Raw genomic sequence first — 19407 nt, 5'->3', positions numbered from 1 at the left:
TAGTAGATTGGTGAGGCAGGATTTCCCTTTACAGAAGCCATGTTGACTCTTCCCCAACAAATCATGTTCATCTGTGTGTCTGACAATTCTGCTCTTTACTATAGTTTCAACCAATTTGTCCGGTACTGAAGTCAGGCTTACCAGCCTGTAATTGCTGGGATCGGTTCTGGAGACTTTTTTAAAAATTTGACATCTGCCACGGAGTCGCAGGCTGGGTGCTCTGGAGCTGCTCTGAATGAAGGCAGGCAGGACTCTGGGGCAGCGTCTCCCCTCTGGGCACACTTTCATCAGGGCAAGAAGCCTCCTCGGCTTCAGAGCTTCCTGAGTCTGACCTTAGAGCGTTCAGCCCCCTGTTTGCTCCATGACCTCCCTGCAGTGAGTCCCCCCGGATGGGACACCTGGGGAAGCCTTCCACTCCCCCAAAGGGCCCTGCTCCCTACTCTGCAGTCAGCAGTGACTCTTAGCCAGTGTGTAACACAGAAGTTTTATTAGTCACCAGGAGCAAAGAACAGAGCTTGTTAGCACAGAAAGCAGGAACATTCAGCAAAGTCCCTCCTGGGATGGGGGATCCTGAGCCCCGAACCCTGGGCTCTCCCCTCTTCAGTCCCCCAGCCGATGACTGCCCAGCCTTCGACACACCCATTGCCCCTTCTCCATCCATTGTCTCTTTCCCGGGGAATCAGGTCATCTGGCCTCCACCTCTCTCCTTGTTCCAACTTGTTGCAGGTGGCTGGCTCCTGGTAGAGGGTCCTGGGCCATTAGTTGCCAGGTTACAGAGTGTCCGGTCATTATCTGTGCGCAGGCAGCCAGCCACAACTGCCCACTAGGGCCTCTGCAAAAATCACACACCCTTGTCCCACCACCTAGGCATTTGTGTAATACACAGGGGAAAGTGAGGCAAGGACAGTATTCATGCAAAACATAAGGAAAAACCTCCCACTTTGTCACAACGTCACATTAGCTATTCTCCAGACGTCTGGTACGAGGCTGATTTAAACAAGAGGTTACATACCACAGTATGTAAAAGCATCTAAAAGCATGAATTAGACACAAATCCCTTATCGTAAATTAAAGAGCATTTAAAATGACAGTAGCGTACAGTTTAAATGATTCTAAGTGATGTGGTCTTCCCCGGGGAATCAGTCTGTGACAGATCATTGACAGCAATTCTCAGACATACTTTGTTTTAAGTAGGAAAATCACATTTCACACACACACACACACACACACACACACACACACACACACACACACACACACACGCCCCCTATGCTATACTTCTGCCCGAGTTCAGGGGAACAAGCTTACACCATCTGTTGATTCCGGTGCTTTGGCTACTGTCACTGCTGCTTGTTTCTGCGACTCTTGCAGCCTGGCTAGCTCCCGCTCAGCATCGTCTCTCGCTGGGCTACCCTTGCAGCATCGCTTCTTGCTTTTCCAGCAGCTCGTCTTGCTGGCTCCTGACTGTTTAACTGCTTGTTGATTGTCTGCCTTTTATACTGTCCTATTGGAACTTTCTTTTATAGTGCTATTTTTAACCTCTACCGAGCATGCTCACGAAGACACTTGCCTTCATCTTGGATAGCTGTGCAAGCCGTCCTGAGTTGGCTCCAGCCAGTTGGGCTGAGGCTGCTTGGCCTCTGGGTCACCCCTTCCTGCACAGGCTCTGCATTAGCTCATGCGGGACTTGCTCTCTTGTGCTGGTTTCTTCCTTCAGAACGATTATTGCTTCTCCCCTGCGGCTCGTGCTCCAGGCCTTTCACTACGGGCCGTGCCTCATCGTGTGTCATTTGTACTACGGAGCGTGCTCAGCCCAGAGAGCTCCCCTGCTACGTCCCATGGTACGGGACGCGCCGTTTTTCCATAGTGAAGTGACTCCTGATTAGTCAAAAGGGAAACCGGAGACACTAAATGGAGTCGGGAACTTCTCCCCTCTCCACCATTTCTGTCCTGCCTTCCACTGCTCCATCCTGTCCTGCCCCCACGCACCGGATTCCTCTGCAGCCCCTAAATCTGGTGCCTACTCTCCCAGTCCCCTTTCCCAGGGTCTCTGCTGCTCCTCACAGCCCCGTGCCCTCTCCAGCCCCCAATCCATGGAGTGGCACCATTTTGCCTGTGATGGTGGCTTCAGCCTTACTGCACACGGTGGGAGGAGGCAGCTATCTTTGTTAAGGGCACCTCCCTTCCCCTTGCTGAGGGAGCACAGGGAAATGGCATCCACCTTGCCGGTGTCAGCCCCATGGACAGCAATGGGAGAGGGCAGCCATTCTGGATAAGGAAAAAGTCACCAGTTGTTTTCATGAGACTGGTAAAAAATCCCCAAATTGCAAGAACCGCAATGTTTGTTGTGGGGACAGTTTGACCGTGTGCTTGATTGGTGGTTTGAAAAGTGTGAATTGGGAGTGCTTTGTTCCAGGTGAGCCTTGAGTGGGCCTGACTGCATAAAAAGCCAGTCAGCTGCGAACCCGCTGAGCAGCGACCAGCAGAGCGGCTAACAGAGGGAGTTTGCTTGGGGAGAGCCCACTGAGGCTTACATCTGGCCGGCTTCTCAGTGTAGTTACTACAACTCCTGAGGAAGCTCGTAGAGGAAGGTAATATGGATGGGGAGTGTTCAGCTGTTGTGACCTGCACTGGATGTGCCATGTTTGTCTTTCTTCCACAGGACAGAAGCGACTTTGTTTGTACGAAGTGCAAGCTGGTCTCCATATTGGAAGAGAAGGTTCAAGGTCTGGAGCAACCCTGCATTGCATAAGAGAAACTGAAGATTTCCTGGACAGACGTCAGGATATGCTTCTACGGGCACAACGTTCTGAAGATTCAGAGCAGGCTGCACAGAGGGGACAGGAGGATGGTGAAGAAATTTGGCAGCATGTGACCTCCAGAAGAAGAAAGGGGAGCGTCCAAGGACCAGCAACACAGATACAGGTAAGCAACCATTTTCATGTTCTCTCCACAAGTCCTAATGCGGAGAGGGGACCAGATGATACGTCTGAGGGAAGGGAGCAGAAGGAGACTCCACCGATTGGAAGGCATGAGATGCACTGTCCTAGGGATGGGGGTTCCACGACCACCACTCCCAAGAGAAGGAGGCGGGTGGTGGTGGTTGGGGACTCTCTCCTCAGGGGGACTGAGTCATATCTGCCGCCCCAACCGGGAAAACCGAGAAGTCTGCTCCTTGCCAGGAGCTAGGATTCACGATGTGACAGAGAGACTGCTGAGACTCATCAAGCCCTCGGATCGCTACCCCTTCCTGCTTCTCCACGTGGGCACCCATGATACTGCCAAGAATGACCTTGAGTGGATCGCTGCGGACTACGTGGCTCTGGGAAGAAGGATAAAGGAGTTTGAGGCACAAGTGGTTTCTCGTCCATCCTCCCCGTGGAAGGAAAAGGCCTGGGTAGAGACCGTCGAATCGTGGAAGTCAACGAATGGCTACGCAGGTGGTGTCGGAGAGAAGGCTTTGGATTCTTTGACCATGGGATGGTGTTCCAAGAAGGAGGAGTGCTAGGCAGAGACAGGCTCCACCTAACGAAGAGAGGGAAGAGCATCTTCGCAAGCAGGCTGGCTAACCTAGTGAGGAGGGCTTTAAACTAGGTTCACCGGGGGAAGGAGACCAAAGCCCTGAGGTAAGTGGGGAAGTGGGATACCGGGAGGAAGAACGAGCAGGAGAGCGCGAAAGGGGAGGGCTCCTGCCTCATACTAAGAAAGCAGGACAAACAGCAAGTTATCAAGTGCCTATACACAAATGCAAGAAGCCTGGGAAACAAGCAGGGAGAACTGGAAGTCCTGGCACAGTCAGGGAATTATGATGTGATTGGAATAACAGAGTCGTGGTGGGATAACTCACATGACTGGAGCACTGTCATGGATGGATATAAGCCGTTCAGGAAGGACAGGCAGGGCAGAAAAGGTGGGGGAGTTGCACTGTATGTAAGGGAGCAGTATGACTGCTCAGAGCTCCGCTATGAAACTGCAGAAAAACCTGAGTGTCTCTGGATTAACTTTAGAAGTGTGAGCAATAAGGGTGATGTTGTGGTGGGAGTCTGCTATAGACCACCGGACCAGGGGGATGAGGTGGACGAGGCTTTCTTCCGGCAACTCACGGAAGTTACTAGATCGCAGGCCCTGGTTCTCATGGGAGACTTCAATCACCCTGATATCTGCTGGGAGAGCAATACAGCGGTGCACAGACAATCCAGGAAGTTTTTGGAAAATGTAGGGGACAATTTCCTGGTGCAAGTGCTGGAGGAACCAACTAGGGGCAGAGCTCTTCTTGACCTGCTGCTCACAAACCGGGAAGAATTAGTAGGGGAAGCAAAAGTGGATGGGAACCTGGGAGGCAGTGACCATGAGATGGTCGAGTTCAGGATCCTAACAAAAGGAAGAAAGGAGAGCAGCAGAATACGGACCCTGGACTTCAGAAAAGCAGATTTTGACTTCCTCCAGGAACTGATGGGCAGGATCCCCTGGGAGAATAACCCCTGGGAGAAGGGGAAAGAAGTCCAGGAGAGCTGGCTGCATTTTAAAGAATCCTTACTGAGGTTACAGGGACAAACCATCCCAATGTGTGGAAAGAATAGTAAATATGGCAGGCAACCAGCTTGGCTTAACAGTGAAATCCTTGCTGATCTTAAACACAAAAAAGAAGCTTACAAAAAGTGGAAGATTGGACAAATGACCAGGGAAGAGTATAAAAATATTGCTCGGGCATGCAGGAGTGAAATCAGGAAGACCAAATCACACCTGGAGCTGCAGCTAGCAAGAGATGTTAAGAGTAACAAGAAGGGTTTCTTCAGGTATGTTGGCAATAAGAAGAAAGCCAAGGAAAGTGTGGGCCCCTTACTGAATGAGGGAGGCAACCTAGTGACAGAGGATATGGAAAAAGCTAATGTTCTCAATGCTTTTTTTGCCTGTCTTCACGAACAAGGTCAGCTCCCAGACGGCTGCACTGGGCAGCACAGCATGGGGGGGAGGTGACCAGCCCTCAGTGGAGAAAGGGGTGGTTCGGGACTATTTAGAAAAGCTGGACGTGCACAAGTCCATGGGGCCAGATGCGCCGCATCCGAGAGTGCTAAAGGAGTTGGCGGGTGTGATTGCAGAGCCATTGGCCATTATCTTTGAAAACTCATGACGATTGGGGGAAGTCCCGGATGACTGGAAAAAGGCTAATGTAGTGCCCATCTTTAAAAAAGGGAAGGAGGAGGATCCTGGGAACTACAGGCCAGTCAGCCTCACCTCAGTCCCTGGAAAAATCATGGAGCAGGTCCTCAAGGAATCAATTCTGAAGCACTTACACGAGAGGAAAGTGATCAGGAACAGTCAGCATGGATTCACCAAGGGCAAGTCATGCCTGACTAATCTAATTGCCTTCTATGATGAGATAACTGGCTCTGTGGATGAGGGGAAAGCAGTGGACGTGTTGTTCCTTGACTTTAGCAAAGCTTTTGACACGGTCTCCCACAGTATTCTTGCCAGCAAGTGAAAGAAGTATGGGCTGGATGAATGCACTATAAGGTGGAGAGAAAGCTGGCTAGATTGTCGGGCTCAACGGGTAGTGATCAATGGCTCCATGTCTAGTTGGCAGTCGGTATCAAGTGGAGTGCCCCAAGGGTCGGTCCTGGGGCCGGTTTTGTTCAATATCTTCATAAATGATCTGGAGGATGGTGTGGATTGCACCCTCAGCAAGTTTGCAGATGACACTAAACTGGGAGGTGAGGTAGATACGCTGGAGGGTAGGGATAGGATACAGAGGGACCTAGACAAATTAGAGGGTTGGGCCAAAAGAAGTCTGATGAGGTTCAGCAAGGACAAGTGCAGAGTCCTGCACTTAGGACGGAAGAACCCTATGCACCACTACAGACTAGGGACCGAATGGCTAGGCAGCAGTTCTGCAGAAAAGGACCTAGGGGTGACAGTGGACGAGAAGCTGGATAGGAGTCAACAGTGTGCCCTTGTTGCCAAGAAGGCCAATGGCATTTTGGGCTGTATAAGTAGGGGCATTGCCAGCAGATCGAGGGACGTGATCGTTCCCCTCTATTCGACACTGGTGAGGCCTCATCTGGAGTACTGTGTCCAGTTTTGGGCCCCACACTACAAGAAGGATGTGGAAAAATTGGAAAGAGTCCAGCGGAGGGCAACAAAAATGATTAGGGGACTGGAACACATGACTTCTGAGGAGAGGCTGAGGGAACTGGGATTGTTTAGTCTGCAGAAGAGAAGAATGAGGGGGGATTTGATAGCTGCTTTCAACTACCCGAAAGGGGGTTCCAAAGAGGATGGCTCTAGACTGTTCTCAGTGGTAGCTGATGACAGAACGAGGAGTAATGGTCTCAAATTGCAGTGGGGGAGGTTTAGGTTGGATATTAGGAAAAACTTTTTCACTAGGAGGGTGGTGAAACACTGGAATGCGTTACCTAGGGAGGTGGTGGAATCTCCTTCCTTAGAGGTTTTTAAGGTCAGGCTTGACAAAGCCGTGGCTGGGATGATTTAGTTGGGGATTGGTCCTGCTTTGAGCAGGGGGTTGGACTAGATGACCTCTTGAGGTCCCTTCCAACCCTGATATTCTATGATTCTATGAAACCTCGAGAGTCGGCAGCATGGCCCGTCATGCTGACCGGCAGCGTCCCGTGGCTGTTTGTCTGTGTGTCTCCAGTGGGCTCTTGTCATACCCGCTTGGCAGCGCTTTGGGGCAGGGCTTGTCTCTTTGTTCTGATTGGACAGCTCCTAGCACAGTGGGGGCTGGGCCGGGGCTGGGGCTCCTAGGGTGATGGTAATGCAGCTAATATATCATCATTGTCACCCCACATGTCGCTAATTGAAGAGAGGGTGAAGAGGTGATTTAATCATGGGCTCGAAGTTCCAGATCCTCCAAGGTATTTAGGCTCCTAGCTGCCTTTGAAATCCACAGGAGTTAGGAGCCAAAATCCCTTTCTGCCTCTGGGCCTCAGTGTCTCCTGTGCGTGAAGATTTCTGCAAGCCAAGGGTAGCAGAACCCAGCAGGAAAAGGCAGAACAAGACCCAGAGGGTGGGAGCTGAAGTCAATGAAGTTCACAGTGGAAAATAAGGAGCAGGAGGCCTGGGCTGGATGGTGGGATCACTGGCTGCATGGTGCAGGGGGCAGGCTGGGTTTCCAGAATGGTCCCTTCTGGCCTTCATCTATGGCATCTTTTGCCCGACCACAGTTCCCGAGAGCCAACTCCTCAGGCCCAGCGGCCGCAGGCGCACTCAGAGCCGCGGCCCTATGCTGCCTGCACAAGCTCTTGGCAGAGCCCCATTACCTGGGATTTTATGTTGCCACATTTAATATGCGAGTAGGGACAGAGGCGCTCCCAGGTAATGCTGTCAGCTCTTTGATGTGTTCCACACCCCTAGAGGAAAGTGAAAATCCCTTGTACACGGTACAAGAGGTCTCTGGCCCAATTTCATGCTGCTCCCAGATGCAATGCTGCAATACGCCAGGTGTCTACATGGAAACACAGGTCTGGGTGGGTTTGGGAGCTTTCCAGCTTCCTCTCTTCCAAACCCATCCCCTCTTGCCTAGCCCAGTTACTCAAATGCACCCCCCCGCTCTGGAGTGTAAACCCAAAATTATACCATCTTACACTGCACAGAGAACTGTACAGAGAACTGTACAGCGTAAGCTCATGAAATTCACCCCCTCCCTCAATGCGGAGCGGAATATACAACAGCTTTCTGCCCCAAGTATGATTTCCACATTGGTTTTACATAAAACAAAAACAAGTTTATTAACTACAAAAGATAGGTTTAAGTGATTATAAGTGATAGCAAACAGATCAAAGCAAATAACCTTAGTAAATAAACAAAACTGCAAACTGAAATTACCACACTAGATAGGTAGCATATGAATTAACAAATCCTCACCTCCCCCATCCCCATATGGTCCTGTACTGCCACTCAGCCATCCCCCTCCCCTGTGCCCATGTGTCCCAGCACCCCCACTCCCATTCAGCCCCTTCCCCAGTCTGCCCCTGCAACTAGCCCATCTGAGCAGCCCATCTGGCAGCTGGTATCTAGCAGAGTGCCCCAGGGATCAGTCCTGGGGTGGTTTTGTTCAACATTTTCATTAATGATCTGGATGATGGGATGAATTGCACCCTCAGCAAGTTCAAAATGACACTAAAATGGGGGGAAAGGTAGATACGCTGGAGGTCCAGAGTGACCTAGGCAAATTGGAGGATTGGGCCAAAAGAAATCTGATGATGTTCAACAAGGACAAGTGCAGAGTCCTGCACTTAGGACGGAAGAATCCCATGCACTGCTACAGACTAGGGGCCGAATGGCTAAGCAGCAGTTCTGCAGAAAAGGACCTGGGGATTACAGTGGATGAGAAGCTGGAAATGAGTCAGCAGTGTGCCCTTGTTGCCAAGAAGGCTAATGGCATATTGGGCTGCATTAGTAGAAGCATTGCCAGCAGATTGAGGAAAGTGATTGTTCCCCTCTGTTCGGCACTGGTGAGGCCTCATCTGGAGTACTGTGTCCAGTTTTGGTCCCCCCCACTCAGAAGGGATGTGGACAAATTGGAGAGAGTCCAGCGGAGGGCAACAAAAATGATTATGGGGCTGGGGCACATGTCTTACGAGAAGAGGCTGAGGGAACTGGGATTGTTTAGTCTGCAGACGAGAAGAATGAGGGGGGATTTGATAGCTGCTTTCAACTACCTGAGAGGTGGTTCCAAAGAGGATGGATCTAGACTGTTCTCAGTGGTGGCAGATGACAGAACGAGGAGTAATGGTCTCAAGTTGCCGTGGGGGAGGTTTAGGTTGGATATTAGGAAAAACTTTTTCACTAGGAGGGTGGTGAACACTGGAATGCGTTACCTAGGGAGGTGGTAGAATCTCCTTCCTTAGAAGTTTTAAAGGTCAGGCTTGACAAAGCCCTGGCTGGGATGATTTAGTTGGGGATTGGTCCTGCTTTGAGCAGGGGGTTGGACTAGATGACCTCCTGAGGTCCCTTCCAACCCTGATATTCTATGATTCTATGAACCCCAGTCTGTGACACCCCGCCTGCCCCCAGCAGCCCCATGTGCCCCCAGATCCCATGCCTCCAGACCTGGCCCCACGGGCAGCATACTGAGCGGAAGGCAGCTTCTTTCTATTCCACATCCACAGCTGAGGCTGCTCCCGTCCCCTGAGGTTGCTCCCATCCCAGACAGCTGCTCTAGTCTGGTGCCACAGCGCCCCCGGTGGGCAAAAGGCATAACTGTAGCACCTTTCTGGAGGAAAAAAAACCCTGCACGGCCCATGAATTCTGCGTGTGTGCACTGGTGCAGAGTCCAAATACCCAGTAGGCCGAGTCTGGATGAGCTTGCCTCTGACACATTGTGATGAGATGGAGGAAGGACTTCAGGAGCAGCCCATGTTTGGGGAGACACGCCTATGCCACCTAGGTGCATAGCAGGTGGTGCTGCTTTGCCAGCCTGATCCGTTTGGGCTGGTTTTGTGCGATAATCACTCTGATATCGAGTGCCGGGGTAATGCAGTGTTGGGCTCCTTACCATACAGTGATGGCACTGGCTCTCACTGGAGCCCCCACAGGCCACCCGCTAGTGAATTATTCTGCATGCAACTGAGCCCTGGAATCCCTGTGGGACAAAGTGGGAATTTTCTGTAACATTTGATGATGCGTGTGTGTGCCTCAGTTTCCCTATATTTCACAGGTTACGTGGTGGGGGAGGGAGAGAGGACTGTTTGCTCTCAGGGCAGACTAAGAGACATGGCTATGAATGTTGCCTGGTTGTCTGAGCTGGGATGCACCATTGAAAAGGACTGGCCCAGCTGACCCCATATCAATGGAGGACCCAAGAAGACAATGGCAAATCCAATTACAGGACACTGACACCTGGCACCCAAGGCGGGGGAGGCCGGGGAGGGGTTTCCCCACCTCTGCAGGGAGGCTGAGCAAAGACCCCCCAGCTCGAGAACAAAGGACTGTGAGGAGTGAGGTGAGGGGGTAGGTGTTGGCTGCTGGAAGGAGCCTGGGGTCACCTGGGAACTGCCCCAGGAGGTCAGACGGACAGACAGACAGAGCTGGAACAACGGGGCTCTTACAGCTGGGCTCTGGGCTCCGGGCTGACCCCACCGGTCGGGGCTTTAACCCGCGTTTCCCTGGGCCACCCTGAGCACATCCTGTGCTGTGAGCAGCTAGCTAACAAGCCGGCTGTGACCGCGCGGAGAGTGTCCCTGTGAACGCTGGGCGAGGGGCACTAGCCCCTGCTGCGTGGCCGGGTCTCCCCAGGGGTCTGGCCCAGTTGGACTCGCTGGGCAGAGCTGAGGGTGTGGGGCAGGAGGGCTGGAGCCCCCGGGGTTCAGCTGAGGAGGCCAAGAGGCCGCGTGGCTGCCCATGAGCCGGGAGAGAGGCCCTGGGGGTCTGGCCCACTGAGGGGTTCCTCTCAGACCGTTCCCAAGCCGGGGCCTTGGACTGATCCCGGGCTCTGTGACAGCCTGTCAAACTCTATGGCCCCCCTGTGCCCTCTGTCAGCTGGCACCAGGAGTTTCCTGGGTCACACACCTCAGCACTCTTCCATCTCCCTGCACCCCAACCTCCTCCTGTCCCCTCACAGGGCCCTGCCCAGCCCCCAAGCCATGGAGCACAGCCTTCTTCCCTGCGGGCCGCCTGGTGCCATCCTTGTTGAAAACACTGGAAGCGGGCAGCAGCCATCTTTACTCTGGGCAGCTTCTCTTCCACAGGCAGGGACTGTCCTTAAATGAGCCCTTGGGAGCTGGCTTCAGCCCCATTTGGAGCCTTGGAAGAGGGCTGCCAATTTGAAAAAGGGAAAATTTGGTGAGTTTGCTGCCTATCACCGTAGCAATGAGCACAGGTGTGCAGGGCCCGCCTTCATCCCAAGATGGGGAGGGGGGGTAAGGCCTTGGCCCGTCCCTGATCCTGTACTGCCCTTCCCACCCCCATGTCTATACACAGCCCCTCCGCTAGACTGCCTCAACTCCCCTCAGATGCTGTCATGGATCCATGGGCCTGGTGCTTTCGCACGGCTCTGTCACGGCCCCTGGGAGGACCCCTTCAGTGAGTCGGCCCCCTGAGGGTCACACTCTGTCACTGGGGTCAGCCCCCCGGCTTCATCGCCTCCTGGGACTGATGCAGGTCACGCCATGAGCTCCCTGCAGTGAGTCCACCTGGATTGGACTCCACAGGGAGACTTGCATCCCCAAGGAATCAATACACACCTGGCTTCCAGACTCTGGAGTGACTCTCAGCCCCTGGGGTAACAGCAGGGGGTTATTAGGTGTCTGGAACAAAGCATTGGGAGTCCTTAGTTAACATGGAGAATGGAAAGTTACAGCAAAGTCCAGCTGGGTCAGTCCAGAGCTCTCTCCCCACTGTGTATTCCCAGGCCAAGAGCATCTCCTGCCTCCAGCAGCCCACACTTAACAACCCGACCTGGCCCCTCCCCAGTTCTTTGTCCTCCAGCTGGTCACCCTGGGCTGACTTCCGAAGGCACATGGGCCATCCAGAGTTATTTGTTGCTAGGTGTCAAATATCCAGGCAATTAGAGTGGTCATTGGCACACCTGGGTCTCTGCAAAGAGTAAATCACCTCTTCCCCCATCTAGCTAACCATGCATCACCTAGGGGAAACTGAGGCACACACACTACTCATATCAAACATTGTGAAAGATTCCCACTTCATCACACATGCCAGATGCTGCTGTCCCAGACCCCTCACCCCCATCCCTGACACATACACCCAGCTTCCCCCAGCCTCAATGACCCCCTTCACTGTACCCCCTGCCTGCAGGGCCCAGTGACAGTGGGGGTCAGCACCCAGATAGCCGGGGATAGAGACTCAGCACAGAGGGCTGAGGGCACTGAGGGAGCTGCAGCCCATGCCCTGTGGGTCTTGAGGCCCTGGGAAAGGGCAGGCTGGCCTGTAGACTGTGGCTCTTGGGGCAGGGGCTGTCGTTGTCACCCGTGAGTGCAGTGCCTGGCCCAACAGGGCTGAGCAGGGACTCTCACATCTGCTTGAGACACAGACAGAGTGAAGTAGGGCTAGCACCCCTGCGTCTGACCCTCTGCCTGATCCTTCACCGATGGGGCTGTGTGGGGTCCCTGCGAAAAGTGAAAACTCACTGGTTGTCACAGCAGTTGTGGGATGTTTGCACTGGAAAACTGTAGGGTTACGTGACTGTAGCCAGACAGCCAGCCCCCCCCCCAGACCAGCATTGCGGAAGCCAAAAGAGGGCACTTAACATAAATTCCAGCACAGCCTTTAGAAGCACAGGTGTGCTGCTACAATGTGCCTCTGGGAACATATACAACGATTAGGCTCACAGCAGACAGAGAAGCTGTGACAGACATGGCTCTTAGCCCCTACTAAATAGCGTGATGCACACACCCCAACATCCTAGGTGGGAAAATATTTACCCTAATAAAAGGAATGTCCAGTAGTCGAAACTTATTGTTTCTCTCCCTTGCAAGTGGGAACTACTCTTGCGAGAGCTGGCGTCACCCAGACAGACCAGCCCCAATTTAGCATAGAAAGGAGAAAGAGAATAAAGGAGTACAGAGGTATAAGTAGGGGACCTACAGCACCATGATTTTTGAGTGCTTTTCACTATCTATCTGCTGGTCAGATAAGTGACAGCCTCCCAAGGCTTCTGCAGCTAAGAGGGTCCCTAAGCCTTGTCCCTTATTCGTCTTTCCGCAGAATTGAGTGACCGATCCTGGCTTGGCACCGCTGGAATCGAGAGATGCAAGGAGGGTAAGAAGCACCCACACCTGATCTCCTATCTTTAGTGTACACATATTTTGAAATAGAGCTCTATACTTTGTTTTCTTTCTTTGGGATTGTGGCTTCAGTTTTTGTAACTTGTTTGTGTGTGTAACATCTCTACATATAAATAAGTAGGCACTAGCAATTTTGTAACCACATGATTAGAATCTAGTTTAATAAATTTTAGTAACCATTTGTGCATAAGCCTGACTTGTTTCTCTGGTTTACTGTAAAGCAGCCAACACAATTAAAGAACCTCAGCCGTTTTGGCTATAAAGCCCGGCCATTAGGTGAGAGTACTAAGAGCCGAGCGTTGAGTTGTGCCGCCTCCACGGGGCAAACTCTTGGGGCACCTGTCAGTCAATCCTGACTGCCCGCTGCGAAGGAGCTCTGAGCTCTAGCAGTTAAAGTCACGGGTGGTTAGGACCTTGGGGCATCCGTCAGCCTAGCCCGGGCTGCCCGCCGCGAAGGGACAGTGCGTCCTAGCGGTTAAAGTCACGGATGGTATAAACGGGCATAGCTGGCACCTCACCAAACATCCCTGGCCATCGGCTAACAGATTTGGCGTCACGAACAGGATTGTGATATAGGCTGCACTACAGTAACACAATGAAACCAGTCATGATAAACACCACAGAATTCCCTGAGCTAGAGAAAAGTTTGACCCAAGAGGGATGGGGAAATCCTCTGTGGAGCAAAGAACTGCTGGAGAAATATTGGGGAAAACCAGCAGAGATCTGGCAGCATTTCTGTAACTGGAGAACTGCCTGCAAGATGAAGAAAGGGAAAGGAAAAGGTGCTTGTATATGGCTGCTTACTAACATTTGGCAAGCTGCCTGTAAGGATTATCATAGTCTGGCAATAGAATTTAATAGGCTACAACAGGAAAGGGACACACTGCGCAAGGAATGCCAGAATTTAGATACCAGAGTAAGAACACTGAATAGGGATATGGAACATCTTCAGAAAAGATTACTTCCCTTAATTGAGAAAGAAGGGATAGAACGAAGGGAAAAGCTGGAGACTAAAACACGCAGAATCAACCGGGCTAAAGTTGAGACTGCTCTCTGGCTAGACCCTGAGGAATGGGATGGAGATATTTGGGATTCAGCAGATGAGTCCCCCTCCTCTGAGGAGGAAGGTCCCTCTGTAAAATTAAGACCAGCTATCACACAGCACAAATCAGAAGAACATGAGGGAAATTTGAGTGGGGCAGAGCTGGATGAAGAAGGGGATGACAATGATCCATCCACCTCTTCAAAAACAAAGAAGGGAGGTAAAAAGGGAAAAGGGAGTAAAGCTCCAAGACACTTTACCAAAATTACCACCCGCCAATATACTCCCATGGAGTTAAAAACAATCCAGGGAGATTTTGCTAAAAAGCCTGAGGAAGGTATAATAGATTGGCTGGTCCGCCTCTGGGACCCTGGGGGTGGATATATACGCCTGACAGCCCAAGAAACTGAGCGCCTTAACTTAGGTGCAGGCATATTCCTGGAACATTCAGTCCCTAGCATAACAGATATTGTAAACACCATACAAACCTGGGATAAACCCTGGCTAGCAGTATTAGATGTAAAGGACATGTTCTTCATGGTCCCTTTGCAACCAGCTGACCAGGAAAGATTTGCTTTTACTTGGAGAGGTGTACAATACACTTTTACCCGAATGCCACAAGGGTTTAAACACTCACCCACTATTTGCCATGGGGCACTGGCAAAGGTCCTAGATGACCTTATACTGCCACCCAATGTACAAACTGTGCAATACATTGATGACATCTTAATAGGTGGGAAAACCTCAGAAGAGGTACAGGAGGCTATGAATCAAATCAAAGGAGCACTAGAAGCCCTTAATTTAGAGTTACCAGCTGAGAAATGCCAAGGTCCCTCCCAAGAGATAAAATTCTTAGGTACTGTATGGATGGGAGGTAGGAGGTCTGTGCCTAATGACACTGTGCAAGAGCTAAATCAGGCACCCTCCCCTGAAAGTAAAGATCAATTGAGACAGATTTTGGGAACCCTGGGGTTTTGGAGAAAACATGTACCTGGCTTTGCCATTATAGCCAGACCATTGTACAATTTGTTAAAGAAAAGTGCTGCCTGGGAATGGGCTCCTGCCCATGAGGAAGCCCTCAGGCAACTGATAGGGGAGATACACACCTATCAGGCTCTGGGTCCCATACATCCTGAAGCCCCATTCCATTTGTACCTAATTGTGGGAGCCACTGGAATGTCTTATGCTCTCTGGCAAGAAAGTGACATTGCTCCCAGACGACCAATTCAGTTTGGTTCCAAGTCATGGCAAGGGTCACAGGCTAACTACACGCCTTATGAGAAGGTGCTTCTGGCAGCTTACACAGCCTTGAGAGAAACTGAGGAATTAACTCAGGATAAGGACATCCCAATTCACACTCCTCTTCCAATCATTAAACCTATATTGGAAGGGAAAGAGTTACCACCTGGTGTAGCACAAAAAATGACTATCCAAAGATGGGCACTTTACATACACCACAGGGTAGGTAGCGCAGACACTGCACAAAACCCCACTATGATTCAGGAATCCCTATGGAAAGTAGGAATGCCTGATGAATACCGCCTACCTCCACAGCAGTCTCCCATTAAGGATGCTGCCCCATTTGATCCTTCTAAGCCTGAGGGAGTATGGTTCACTGATGGCAGTGCCAGGCTGGTTAAAGGAAAATGGAAGGGAAAAGCTGCAGCAGTGCCTGCAGACACCTCTGCAGCACCCCTAACTGCTGAAATTGATGGGTCAGCACAACTTGCAGAATTGGCTGCAATTAAACTGGCCTGTGAAGCAGGAGCCACCGCAGTATATACGGACTCCTATGCGGTATGGGCAGGTGCCACTCAGTGGATCACTAACTGGAAAAATAACCACTGGGAAATAGGAGGTAAACCAGTATGGGGACTGGAATACTGGAAATGGTTATATCAGCATGCCCTGCAACAACCCCTGTCTATAGGACATGTCTCAGCTCATCAGAGGAATAATACCCCAGCTGCACGGTTAAACAATTTAGCCGATGCAGCTGCCCAGCTCTTTACCACACAAGTAGAATGGGAACGCTTATATTCCTGGTTACATGATAATTTAGGACACACAGGAAGTGATGAGTTAGTGCGGCAAGCACATATCAGGGGGTGGCCTATCACCCACAGACAGGCTAGAGACCTGGTGCAAGCCTGCGCTATTTGTGCTGAGACTAGAAAACATATAGCAGAAGGACAAAGGTTTGCCAGGCTAAGAGATGGGAAAACACTATGGGCAACCTGGCAGGTCGACTATGTCGGACCGCTGCCCACTACAAGGCAGAGGTGGAAATACATCTTGACTGGGGTAGAAATTGTTTCAGGGATTGGTTTTGCATATCCAACCCGATTGGCAACAGGGTTGTCCACAATTATGGGACTAAACCGCTTAACAGCAATTGTCCCAATGCCTCAAGAAAGCCAATCAGATAATGGTTCGCATTTTAAGAATAAACTTGTAAGGGAATGGACCCTTAACCATGGAGTCCAATGGACCTTCCACCTTCCATATCGACCTCAATCTAATGGCATGGTCGAGCGCTGGAATGGGTTGCTAAAGAATCACTTGAAGCCTACTGATGGCACATGGGGAGACAGACTGGACGAAGTGGTGCAGAGATTAAACAACAGACAGACTCCTACAGGAAGTCTAATCAGCAGGGGATTCTTCCCTACAGGGAAAGCTATCTCCCCTGCCAGAACACCACTGCACAGTTCCAAGTATGCTCCCGGAGACACTGTGGTGATTAAACACCCAGCCCTGGGAACCTTTACCTGCGTTTTGCACGCCTATAAAGAGAAAGGTGTATGGAGTGCCTTAAATGCTGATAAAAGGCTAATAACCATTACAGAGGCTTGGATCGCATCCAAGACCGGCTGACCATGTGATTTATTGCAGGAATGGTCCCATGGTTCCGAGCAACCTGCCAGCTAACCTGTCAGCAAAATGGACCATGCAGCTGACCTGTTTGATCACTAGAGACTACTATGGACTGTTGATATATTTGCCATTACTTATAATAGCAGGTGTAATTTTTGCTTTTGGTTTTAAAATAAGTTTTTTAGCTAGACCACGACCCACCAGAGATATGTTCCTGCAAGCCCTCATGATCCTTCTGTTGGCTCCAGTCACCTTGGCAATACCAGAACATCCTCTTCGGGGAGCAATCCAAACCATCGCCTCAGCTGCTGGTGCTACAAATTGCTGGATGTGCACCTTGCTAAATTCAACCAATGGACTGGGAATTGAATTTGTACCACTCAGCCTAAATGATTGGTGGAACAAAAGCGACATCTTTCAGTGGGGAGCAGCATGGTACACCAACAACCCTCACATTGACTCGGGGGAGGTGGGACAATGGCATCGCACTGTTTGGGGACGGCCTGTGAAATATGTAACGGGATCATCTAAAAAAGTTTATGTAAATCATTCAGGGCAAATAGAGCAAGATGTGGTTGCTATTAAAGGTGCAGTTAAAATTTTACATGCAGTGGCTGAGAATGGACAAACCTCATGGATGCAATGGTTAGCTCAACACTTGGGATTTTTCCTCTCCCCATTTTTACATTCGGTTGTAAATACTGTTTTAACCATTTTAATTATTGTAATTGTTTTTTGTGTAACTTTATGTATTATGAAGCGTTTGATTCAAACTGCTCTTTCCTCCACACAAATCAGATACCTAGAGCTAAAAAGGGATCCTAACCAATTCCGCGAACCCTCATCCTCTAATTCGGTTGTTGGGTATTTCTAGATTTCCCCAAGGAGGGCAAGAGGTGCTGGCATCACCGCCACCTTGCAATCTGGGATGTAGTGTGGTGCATCAGGGGGTGGAATGTAGCCAGACAGCCAGCCCCCCCCCTCAGACCAGCATTGCGGAAGCCAAAACAGGGCACTTAACATAAATTCCAGCACAGCCTTTGAAGCTGTGAAAAGCACAGGTGTGCTGCTACAATGTGCCTCTGGGAACATATACAACGATTAGGCTCACAGCAGGCAGAGGCGCTGTGACAGACATGGCTCTTAGCCCCTACTAAATAGCGTGATGCACACACACCAACATCCTAGGTGGGAAAATATTTACCCTAATAAAAGGAATGTCCAGGAGTCGAAACTTATTGTTTCTCTCCCTTGCAAGTGGGAACTACTCTTGCGAGAGCTGGCGTCGCCCAGACAGACCAGCCCCAATTTGGCATAAGAAAGGAGAAAGAGAATAAAGGAGTACAGAGGTATAAGTAGGGGACCTACAGCACCATGATTTTTGAGTGCTTTTCACTATCTATCTGCTGGTCAGATAAGTGACAGCCTCCCAAGGCTTCTGCAGCTAAGAGGGTCCCTAAGCCTTGTCCCTTATTCGTCTTTCCGCAGAATTGAGTGACCGATCCTGGCTTGGCACCGCTGGAATCGAGAGATGCAAGGAGGGTAAGAAGCACCCACACCTGATCTCCTATCTTTAGTGTACACATATTTTGAAATAGAGCTCTATACTTTGTTTTCTTTCTTTGGGATTGTGGCTTCAGTTTTTGTAACTTGTTTGTGTGTGTAACATCTCTACATATAAATAAGTAGGCACTAGCAATTTTGTAACCACATGATTAGAATCTAGTTTAATAAATTTTAGTAACCATTTGTGCATAAGCCTGACTTGTTTCTCTGGTTTACTGTAAAGCAGCCAACACAATTAAAGAACCTCAGCCGTTTTGGCTATAAAGCCCGGCCATTAGGTGAGAGTACTAAGAGCCGAGCGTTGAGTTGTGCCGCCTCCACGGGGCAAACTCTTGGGGCACCTGTCAGTCAATCCTGACTGCCCGCTGCGAAGGAGCTCTGAGCTCTAGCAGTTAAAGTCACGGGTGTGGAGAGGCTCTTAGTGCTGCCATTGGGGCACCTGTCAGTCAGTGTTGACTGCCCGCTGCGAAGGAGCTCTGAGCTCTAGCAGTTAAAGTCACGGGTGGTTAGGACCTTGGGGCATCCGTCAGCCTAGCCCGGGCTGCCCGCCGCGAAGGGACAGTGCGTCCTAGCGGTTAAAGTCACGGATGGTATAAACGGGCATAGCTGGCACCTCACCAAACATCCCTGGCCATCGGCTAACAGTGACACACAAACGGGGCTCCACATCTCCGGGAGGTGAAACGTCACTCGGGGTGGGGTGGTCTCGGGCTGGCTCAGTCGACACTGAGAACAGCAGAGATCTGTCGACCCGGCCCTGTGGTTACAGCCTGACCAGATGCAGGCGTGAGCACTGCCAGAGAGAAACGGAGCCCAAGGAAGAACTTGGAACGGGGCCCATTTGGACTGAGCTCAACTTGATGAAACTCCCTGCTCATGAGAAGAGACCAAAGCCTGGGTGATGCTGTTTACAGCTGACGAGTTACAGTAACACAGGCACCATTGTTACTAGGGGCATTAAATCTTGTACACAGCGTGTCAAGTACGGTATCCATAGAACAGTTACAATCGGTCAAGTGTGATTATCCTCGTTAAATCCATGTACCATCATTAGACCGGCAGTTTGCATATTGGCGATGTATCTGCATCTCAGACCTGTGTTGTAGGCCTGGGTGACACCCCCAGGTGGGTTGACAGCAGGGCTAGCCAGCTGTGTGTTGC

Source organism: Natator depressus, chromosome 2, assembly GCF_965152275.1.
Source record: "Natator depressus isolate rNatDep1 chromosome 2, rNatDep2.hap1, whole genome shotgun sequence".
Taxonomy (NCBI): domain Eukaryota; kingdom Metazoa; phylum Chordata; order Testudines; family Cheloniidae; genus Natator; species Natator depressus.
Note: the sequence above shows the minus strand (reverse complement) of the source record.